A 12,300-nucleotide genomic window follows, 5' to 3' on the forward strand; every position below is an offset into this window, starting at 1 on the left:
AAACCAACGCTACAATATCACCAATACACGAAAAAGCCTATCGCGTAAATAATATACTCCAATTACTAGATATTTGCCAATCTACAATTCTTAATGAAGAATTATCTATAAATAATATAATAAGTAACGAAAACAGAAATACGGATTATTTCACAAAAACTCCATATTTCAAACCTACATTCAACATAAGTAACTACACAGAGGACCAACAAAAATTTTTAACAATGTTTAATTTCCAACATTCACAAATAACACAAGACGAATTCGAAAAATTAGCCAAACAGCTAATTAAATATTCATCAGTCTATGCAACATCAAAATTCGATGTTGGAAAAATCAGTTCATCACTACATCTCCCGTTAAAACCAGACGCAGTTTTCAAAAAACAGAGAGCAAGTAAAGTACCAATTCACTTACATGATAAAGTAAACAGATTACTCGACATTTTAGAACAATACAACATTATATCACCAGTAAACAAAGAAGAACAACCAAAAGGCAACACATTTATCAACCCTGTTATCATTCTAGCTAAAGGAGAATCATTAAAAATCGTTCTCGATGCTAGATACCTAAATTCACTTATAGATGAATCAAAATGTAATTGGCCCATTGAACCAATACAAGTTATTTTAACAAAAATAAACGGCAAATACTTTACAACCGCCGATATGAATAGTGCATACAATCAAATGCCACTAGATGAACAATCACGACGTTTAACACAATTTGTTATCGGAAACCAACAATATGAATTCAACCGCTTATTCTATGGAATATCCATAGGACCAGCAGCATTTTCAGCTTTTATGAGCAAAATTTTTAGACCACTAATACTCAAGAAAAACGCAATCACCTATTTAGACGATGTTTTTATGCAATCACAAACAAAAGACGAGATGTTCAATGTTTTAGAAAAATATCACCAAATACTTCAGAACGAAAATCTGAAGGCCGCCCCCGATAAATCACACTTCTTTTTGACAAGAGTTAAATTCTTAGGACATAATATAGAAAGAAAAACAATCACTCCATTGAAATCACGCATTGACGCTATTCAAAAACTTCAACCACCAACAAATAAAAAGAAAATCCAAGAATTTCTTGGAATGTTAAACTTTTTAAGTAAATATGTTTATAAAATGCAATTATATCTACGACCATTTTATAACATCCTTAGACAACAAAATAATTTTGAATGGAACACAGAACATCAAACACGATTTGAAGAAATAAAGAAACTTTTAACTGAACAAATTTCAAACACAATTCCAGATTCAAATCAACCATTTTATGCAATGTGCGATGCTTCGAACTTTGGCATCGGTGCAGCACTATTACAATCACATAATGGTACAAATAAAATGAACCTCATATCAGCAAATTCTCGATTATTCACTCAAGCAGAGCTACGACTCTCAACTCTAATGAGAGAATGTACAGCCATAATATATACACTGACAGAATATGAATTTCTGATACTTGGATCAAAACATCCAACAGTTCTATTCACAGACCATAAACCAATCATCTTTCTCTTTACACAAAAATCTAACCCAAACCACCGAGTTTACAGATTTCAACTAATTCTAATGAAATTTCCAAACTTACATATAGTTTGGACTGCAGGAAAAAATCTTGCATTACCAGACACCTTAAGTCGAAATACACCACCTGAATTACTTACACGAAAAACAACAGTTGAAATACCCAAAAACATAAAATTCTACCTTGCAGAAAACGAAACATCACCCCGATTGGAATGCAAATATGCAGTAAAAACTGATATTGAACAATCACAAATAAATAATTTACAACATTTCCCACTTTATTTAGATTGTCAAAATAATCATTATGAAGTTGATCTACTAGGAACATCAACTTTCAAACCAATCCCATATTCTCAATGGATAAAAAATAACACCCAACAAAAACGAACAAAACAACACCCGCCTAAAAAAGACCATTTTCCACTAATTGAAAAAGAAGATTTAACTGATAAAATAAATTTATCAGGACCACAAACAAATGATTCAAAATACACAATAAATCAAGTTTTTGACCTTCACGACCCACTTGATACAATACCCTTATCTAAATTCGAAATTGAAAACATTTTTCTCCCTCCAACAGAAACGATTACAATTTCAACACTGAAACAATATCAAAATCTTGACCCGATAATTAGACAACTAAAATCATGGCACAAATATAAAACTAAACCTGTCAAGGCAGATTCAACCATTCTAGGAAACAAAACACTCCTCCGATACTTTCGCAAATTTAACAACACAACAATTAACGAAAATACAGACCTTTTAGAGTATAACCTGAATGAATCTACAGTTACATGTCTCCCTTTAAGTATGATTCTTATAGCTTTTAATATTTCACATACACAAAATATTAAAGGACACTCTGGATCAGAAAAAACATATTCAAATTTTATACAAAATTTTTACTTCCCAAATGCACCAATTTGGATAAAAGTACTATGCAATGACTGTATAGTATGTCAACTAAATAAACCATACCCAAATCAAAAACAAATAGCACAAAAACAAGATTTTAAAGGACAAAGCTTGTACTTTAACCATCGTATCTCATTTGATACTAAAGGACCAATTTCACCCTCATCCGAAGGAAACTCCTACATTATGGTAATTGTTGACGCATTTACACATTATGTAGCACTTAACCCAGTACCACATTGTAACGCTTACTACGCTTACACGACACTCTATGAACACTGGATAGCAAAATTCGGACTACCAGAAATTTTAGTCACAGACAACGGTACAGAATTCATAAATAATGAAATTATCACACTATGTCATTTATATAACATTAAACACAAACCACGTACATCTCATGCACCTTGGACAAACGGCTTAGTCGAAGGTATGAACCGTTCATTACAAGAATATCTTAGATGTATCATCAACGGAAATGATACAAAATATACCGAATGGTCAGCAGATGTAAAATTATTTCCCTTAGCATATAATTCACAAATTACGACAACTTTAGGAATGTCACCATACGAAATGGTTTTTAACCAAAAGCCACGCAAACCAATAATGTTTACAGCAAATTCTCATAAAAACGCACAAGGTTATTGTCAACCAAATAAAGATTCAATTTGTTATAACCTACCTTTACATACACACGATGAAGATCATTTTCATCACCCACAAATTCTTAAACTAGCCTCCGGTACACACACCGAATGGATTCTAAATAGAGATAAAAAACACAATGAAATTTATCAAAAAATAACAAAAAAGTTATTACAAAGACAAAACATTAATGAACAAATCAATTCACGTTTTACACCAGCCTCCGAATTAAAAATTGGAACATTTGTTTTAATACCTAATTTTAATACTCAAAAAGGAATTTCTAAAAAATTACAACCCCTTCGAAAAGGACCATACCAAATAATTGCAAAACCCACTGATGTCACATATAAAATTACCGACTCAAACAAAAAAGAAATCGTTCAACATCGAAACAACCTATTACCTTATTACCCAAAAGAATACGCACTCCGCGAATTAACTCAATTATATTCTTTCACAGGATTAAAAATCATTCAAAATGAACCACATCTGAATAACACAGAACAAAATGATAACCCCACCGAAAATCAAAAAACAAAACCAATCGCCACCAAAAACAATACACAAAACCATAAAGAATCCCCAAAACAAAGAAAAAATAGAAAAATGACCGAACAAGTAAAACCCCAAGAACAAATCGACAAATCAGAAAATAGAAAAACAACAAGACTCCGAAATCAACCACGTAAAAACTATAAAATATTCATCCCCCAATCTAAAATTTTAAAGAAAGTGGAATTTCAAAAGTAATTTTAACATTATACTTCACAATCTTGAAACCTCCGAAACATTTTTCATTTACATTTTTCAAAATAACATGCTGACAAGTACGTAATAATTCTAGTTCAAAATAGACCAATAGGATTCATCCAATCCGTCACTTTCTCTAACTCAAACTAAGACCAATTAGACGAATCATATAGAACTCCAGGCACATCTATAACTATAACTTTACGACCTCCAGGTCAAAAATAAGCAAACCACTCCAACTTGACAACTAAAATAAATATCACCATAAAACCGTACCCCTCCCTTATCTAATAACCCAAAGATCAACAATATTTCCCCAACTCAGACCACGAATACCCCCAAAACAAATTTGTTAACTTAGCCTAAAGTAACAAAATGAACATTTTAATTAGCCTAAAGTATAAAAATCTCACCATACCCCGGATCATTTGACAAACAAAAATAAAGAAAAAGACGACCTCCCAACCACCATGAAAATTGCCCCCAACAATTTTTTACAAAACTCAACCCACTTGTCAAAAAACTAATAAATAATCCGACCACACTAGAAAATCGCCTCGAACAGCAAAAAATATTCGACCAAGAGATCATTTCTTAAATGCTCTTCTCTCAATCAGTTACTCAAATACTCATAAATCTTAAACATTTTTTTACAATACTTGAAACCTTTATAATATTTCTTTTTGATATGCTTGAATCTTTTCTAATAATCCTAATCATTTTTTGTAACATTTTTTTAATTTTCTACACTATACTCGAACTATTCCTCCAACTTTCCAAAACCCTTGATTATATCCACAGGTACGATTTATACAACTTGTCTAAATGATACGAACAATTTTCAGTAGAACTGATATTTTTTTATTGTTTGTAATTTTCATAACATTTTTATCATCCCTCATTTTGACAATATGCAAATGTATAAAGAAAGCAATCATCACATTTGCCCTAGCAACAATTTTTCTAATTATTTTTTTGGAAGAATATTATAATAAACATAAACCTTCCCACTAAAGTAACAATTCAAAAATCCATCAAAAATTGCTACCCAACAGTCACAGAATCAGTCTTCACCGACATCATCCCAAGATAACCCAACACCACCTTCAACTACTCAAAATCCTCAAACATCTACACGAATTTCTTTTCAAGACAATCCATACACTTTTGAAGAACGACATGCTCGTTTATCAGAACCACTAGAACCAGTTCAACGACAAGCACCTCTAAGCGAACCAACATATAAGCTATACCCAACACTACCACAAGAAATAAGTAGAATAAGAAATCCTAGTCAAAACCAAAATACAGTCGAAATAAATAGACAAATTATACATCCTCGACGAAACAGAAATTTTCAAACTCCTCGAGTTCATTTTGATATACCTCAATCCCCATCACAAAACACTCCAGAAAACCCCATTGGTATATTACCAGAAACCCCTACGCTTCTTTCACAACGTAGCACCTCAAGCCTACCATCAGATTACTTAGGTTCAACACCAACATCTGAACAAATACGTGAAAATCCCTTTAACCCCCCAAACCAGGCATCACGACTACCATATTGGACAACACATTCATTTACACAAGGTGAATTAAATTTAGTCAATAATCCAATAGATATTTCTACGGATACAACAACATCCTCATCACTACCAGAAACATTATCACTACCATCAACACCATCAATAAGCCAGATTTCACCACCACCTTTTAACTTAAATTTTCCAAATAATCTCGACGCCAGATATCGAGAACAATCATCAATAAATATTCCTTTAAGACTAGATTGGAATACATTTACAGCACCTCCACCATTATTTGGACAACATCAAGAAAGTAACCGCCTTCATAACTGGGCACTTAATAGATTACAATATCGCCAAGATATTCACAACGATATCCGTGATCACAATATTCAAATACTCCAACAAAACAGTTTACAATTAAAGTTTGAAATCACAGTTAAGTTAAATAATATTACCCAACATCCCTACCCATTAAACCCACCTAACATAACAGCTCAATCACTACCACCACCGTTTATAACTACTGAAGTAATATACAAATACGACAGATATACCAAAAACACAATTGGTTACATTACATTTTATAATCCATACTCAGGATTATCATACACATGTATATTCTAAAATTATTAATTTCTCTCCAACTCCTTTTTCTAGTAATCTCAAACCAAAACATAAACCCTTCCCCTCGTACAGGACCACAAGATTTATTAGTAACACATTACGATTGTGAAGAAAATGAACAAAAAACACTACATAAATATGCAATAAATCAAGTATCACAATGTGAAACAGAACCACAAGCTATAGAAACCACAGATGTAATAGCAACACTCTATTCAAAAGCCCGAGCAACAACAGTTACAGGTTATAAATTCACAGCAACATTTTCCGAAAAGAAAGTACATTGTTCACAAGTCTCGAACGGAAACAAAAACCGACTTGACCATGAATCATTCTATCAGAGTAATATAGAACGTCTTTTACATCTCAATCCCGACGATTGTAAAAGTGAATTACTTAGACTAAACATCACACAAAATAAAAACTCCGCAAGAAAGTTAGTTAATTTTCAAGTTTTTTCAGACTCTGTACATCAATCACAACTTGAAAGACACCAAGGACATATAAAACTAGACGAAAAATACCCGTATAACGGCGCACACGGACGATTAACCTATGACCTACACGATAAACATTGGATACCACACATTGGTATAAATGACCCATCAAACTGCAAAGCAGACACAAAAAATAAAGGATACCAAGAAATAATGTTTTTCGATTGGAAAATACAACTCGAAAAAATACAACTAACACGAGATTTATCAGATAATACAATGATCTATCAAGGAATCCGATTACCTTGTAAAAATGATCAAGGTTATTGCGACCCTACAACGAGAACACAAGCAACAATTGTTTGGTTCCCCGAAGATACATGTACAACATTTCAAGTAGCAAAAATACACGCTCGTATGATAAAATTTCACGAAAAATATTTTATACAATCAATTCCATATGAACAAGTCCATCCATCACGAAAACTAAGTTCTAATTTTAGAAACATAGACAATATAGAAAATAAATTGACACGTTTTCAAATATATCAAGAAACAGAACTTGCATGTAAATACAAGAATCCACTTCACAGAACACAATACTCTGAAATATTAGTTGAATACGAAAAAGGATTCGACATGACCACTGGAAAAGTAAAAATCGACCCATATGCCACAGGTCATCCTCCAAACGAAGGAACATCCTATATACCAGTTAATTTTGAAAAAAGCAACGGACAACCTGGTGGACATCTAAAACCCCATGACACCAGAAGCACACGCTTACAAGAATTATCACTAATGAATACTACATATTTCGGTAATATCCACTATGATATTCATTTAGATATGAAACTAGATTATACAATTAGCCGAATTTTTCAAGAAATGTCACTCTCCGAATTAGAAACACTACACCAACTATGCGAATTAGAACGAACACAAATATTACAATCACTTGCACTAGCAGTATTAAAAATACCCTATGCAGGATACTTATTATCTGGAAATAGATCAAATTTTTTAGACTATGAAGGAAACATCTTATGGTTTTATACTTGTACTAAAAAAGTATCACCACTATACGTTTTTGAAGATAAACGATGTTATAAAAGAATCCCTATCTTTTATAAGAATAAAGTACATTTCGTGGATACACTTTCACGAAGAACCTATTTCTGGGATACCGCAGTCCCATGTGGATCAGAAAACAGCCACAATGTAGTACAACTAAACCCTGATGAAAATAAATATTATCTTCTCACTCCATATCCCACATTAATGCAATCACTCAAAAAATTTTCACCAGAAAGCATTCGCGCTATTGCTCGAAACCCAAATATAGACCTACAATCAATAGGAATCTATTCAAAATCAGATATTCAACATCACATTAGAACACAACAATTCCAAGAATTATTAACACAAATGGACACTATACAAAGACAATCAATAGACCAAAATTTACGCAAACTTGCGGAAACCGCAGGATTTGCCGATATCTACACGCAAGACTATAGCGGATATTTTAAAGACATTAAAGATTATATATATCTAAACGGTGAAAAATACCGTCCCCAAGATATATCACCAATTAACATTTTTAGCTTTGTTACACTAAAAAATGAGATCCTCGATTTTCTAGGATGGCCCTACTACATCTTAGAAAAATTGACTATTTTATACGCAATGTTTAACTTTATTGGATTTCTTTTCTCACTTTTAAAAGGAATCTACAACACATGTGCTATACACACACAAGTAAACAGACAAGCAAGCGTAGCACGCATACTCTTTGCAGGATTTTTTGGAATCTTTTCTACATCTATAAACAAAATTCTTTTAGACGCACAAATAAAAGAATATAACACAAAAATAGCAACACGACAAAATACATACGACGAAGAACATAACAATGTAGACATAACGCCAACGGCACCACAATTACCACCCCTACCAAATAACCATCCACTATCCCTAGTCCCACGAAATTTTCGAAATTTAGCCATCACACATAATCCAAATTTTCGACTCACCACATCACAAAGTCCCATCCAACATATAATGACACACCAGTCACAAGATGATAATACTTATGAACAAATTATTGAACAACCCCATACCACCGCTTTTCAGTCTCAAAATAATCATTTTTTTAGCCCACGATGAGCCGCCAACTTGGATCACTACACCGATCACATTCCCACCCAACCAATCTTACCTCTCCAATCCCAATAATACCACTTTTTGCTTTTCCGCCACCCGATTTTCCATCTAGTAATGTAACATCAGGCATGAATTCCGACACTAATTCACACATCTCAGTTTTATATTCCATCTCACAACTAAATAACCCGAATATTGAAACCCCCGATGAATTTGCCGACTCAGAACCATCCCCATCAAATCATTTTCATAATTCTTCTAAATTTTCTCAACCCCCTTTTCAACCCATATTATCCAATAACCCTGACCCAATCACCCCTACACCCTCTTATGCTTCCCAAGTTACCCCAACCTACTCCTCATACCATTCTGACCAATCATCTCATTCTCCAGACACCCCCCGAATCTCCCCAGAGCTAGATAATTTTATTACCCTTCAACAACAACCCTACCACCTCCATACCCCAACAATAAACCAAATCTCCTCCACAATCAATTCATCCAACCCCCCTACCCCTACACCCTCTTCAAATTATACTGAATCATTAGCACCATCATCCACATCAACTGAATCTTCACTTAACACTAATAGAGCTTACCGCACTTTTAAAAGAAAGTTCCCCAACCATCCTTTCCCAGCAAAACCAGGAACAGCCCGTGAATACATCAACCACCCCAAGCATACTAACACAAAAGAATTTTTAGCCATCACCTTACCCTCATTCCCACAATACACCTTAAACACCCCCCACGACACTAACGAAACACGCAACTTTGTAGATGAATACGTTTTAATGCCCACTCTCTCTTGGACCTCATATTATCATTTTACTAACCCTCTTTGCTTACCTTTATCTAACACTCACATCGATATAGAGCGAAATACGGACATGCTATATCGACTCACTACACCACTAACCGCTAGACAATTTACTTACGTTGGATATAAAAAATCACTAAAAACACACACTGCACCTAGAGCTAACGAATATACACTCGAATACTATGATCACAACATCATCAGAGCTAACCAAGATCAATTCTTAGACGACGATCGCTTCGCTAATCCACAAATTACCGAGAAATTTTTCATCAAGACACCATATATATTTACACTAAACATCTTCGACCGAAAGTTTGATCACATTATTTCAGAAGCACTAACAGACACACAAGCATACGAAAGTTTTAAAGAACGCTTCCAAATATTTTCACTAACCTTTCATTTCCTTGCACCACACGAAAGAGATTTACACTGCTCACACGATATTATGTTGCGCACTAAACAAACCCACACATATAGTTATTATCGCTTCATCCAAAATCACTTTGACCTACACACACCCTCTAGACAACCACACCATCGCTTTCAATTCATTAATTCCAAATACACTTCACCATTTTTCCTAAATTTCACATATTGCATTAAAGATACTAACCTTCATGGTATTCTTCGCAATTATGATCCCATAACCCAAATGTACATCTTCTGTCCCATCACCAAGACCTTCAACGCCGAAGAATCCCGACCCTTCCTCATCCCACACGAGTTTGTACAACCTATAGAAATCCCCATTTTAGAATTCATCCATAACACTAAATTCAACCACAAATTATATAATTTAATCCAAAACACACCTTATGAATTTGCAGTTGGCACTGAAGAACTAACCACCATTAAGGCACTTCAATTGCTTTGGCCACTGCTTCAAACTAAAAATATCATCCGCATCTTAGCCAAAATACTAACAACTTCAGATCTCATCCACGACATCTTCCCCCACGGTTTCTTCCCCGACGACTAACAGGTAAGTATGAATTAAATGAATATTACTAACTAATTAAATATTAAAAAACTCACCATACTTTATCCATGTCTTCCTTAGATTTTTAGCCTTCATCCGACGATCACCTACAAAAACCACAAAAAACAAATAAAGATCGCAAATTTCATCAAACAGATTTCAACAATTCTATTAATCTCTTACACTTATAAATTTATAAATTTAATACCAATGCAGTAAATTCATTTCTAAAATTTTCCCCACCAGCAGTAAATCTAATTATGATGAAAATTTGTAGCTTAAAATTCCCCCATAACTAGCAATAAATTTCCAAATTCTATGCAGTAAATTAATAAAATGCAAATGCAGTACTAACCTTTTGATATTTTCATTCACTCGCACAAGAATTCTATCCAAACTCGCACAGCTCGCCCACGAAGAATTGTTTAAAATAATGAATTTCAGTTTCAAGCTTTCACACTCGATAACTCTAATACAAGATAACACGTTTCAAACTTTCCTTTAACCCGGTTGGAAAGGAATTATATACTAAACAAAACTAACCAATGCAGCTTACTAAACACCACAACACATAGCATAACAGCATGACTAAGAAAAGGAAACCAACGGTACCCAAACCGGATTAACCCAGTTTAAAACTGGATAATTTATTCTTTTGAAGACTATTATAAAGTCTAAGAAAGAAATAATAAAACACAAAAAAGTCGAAAGACAAACCCATACCACGAACAATTTGCTTTTTGGAAAAAGGACATAACCAACAAGACATAAGAAAAACCACAACAAACCCAACATAAAACGTTGTCACATAACAGGACCCCTCACAAAAACCGCATGAAATCATACTCCCACTCCTGGCCTAACCCACCAGGAAGGACGTCCTGAGCATGCTCTATAGCCGGCCTAACCCACCGCGCTACATCCACGCTTTGTGACCACACCTCTATTTTTAATAAGAGCTACTCAAGTGTGAGTAACTCTTCAAAATAACCGAACTAAAACAAAAAGCTTTTGTGAAAACAACTAACTAAAATCATAATTAAAAAATATTAAACTAATAAATGTTTTAAAAAATGTAAATTACATTATGCAATACATAGATCAGAATACAACACCAAGGACGAACATCTAAAGACAAAACGACCCCACTACACTCGAGAGAGAATGACCAACCACAATCGATATGCCACTCACAATCACAACTCAAAGGATTTAGAGTACGACTTGACTTCGCAGAAAAGGACTTCATTGAACTAGACCAATGACCACCTCGATGTTCAAGTATACGTACAGATCCGAGTAACCAGGCATCCCCTCCACGCAGAACAGAAAAACCTGACATAGCAAACCATTCTGAAATCAGATTTGAGTTTGTTGCAAAGACTTAGTCGTTGTCACTAGAAGACACAACGTCTTATGTCTCTAACTCCAGCTTCCTGGAACTTCTTTAACAAAAAGGAAACAGAAGAAATATGATGTTCGCCAAACACCAACGTCCATCATCCATCCTTCGAATTGCAGAAGAACCATTCTAAAAAACTCTGTAAAACCCGGATGGGTGGAACCTGATCTAGACTACATTTTATGATTGGATAATTTAGATATTTTACCAATGTAAAGTATTTAATATTAACCAATCATGATCCATCTAACTAACAACCCACTTATTTGTAAGTGCTGAAGTTACTTGTAATTTCAGCACCAGAGAGATTTGAATTTAACTTAGAAATTAGTTGGACTCTCCCTAGCACTTCAGCAGCCGCAATAAACCAGTATACCCTAGATCTATTGAGCCTAGCAGAGACTAGTTAAACAACCTGAGACTAGATAGTATAAGAGTAAGATTAGGATCGGTATTAGACTA

The 12,300-nt window shown here is 34.1% G+C and overlaps 1 protein-coding gene across 1 annotated transcript in view; it reads right to left on the reverse strand.

Annotated features, from left to right (window-relative positions):
* Window positions 1-12,300, reverse strand: part of LOC134855065 (uncharacterized) — a gene marked incomplete at its 5' end in the record, with an annotated part of 40,108 nt that overhangs the window by 6,998 nt on the left and 20,810 nt on the right.

The sequence above is a fragment of the Symsagittifera roscoffensis genome, chromosome 10 (assembly GCF_963678635.1).
Source record: "Symsagittifera roscoffensis chromosome 10, txSymRosc1.1, whole genome shotgun sequence".
Lineage (NCBI taxonomy): Eukaryota > Metazoa > Xenacoelomorpha > Acoela > Convolutidae > Symsagittifera > Symsagittifera roscoffensis.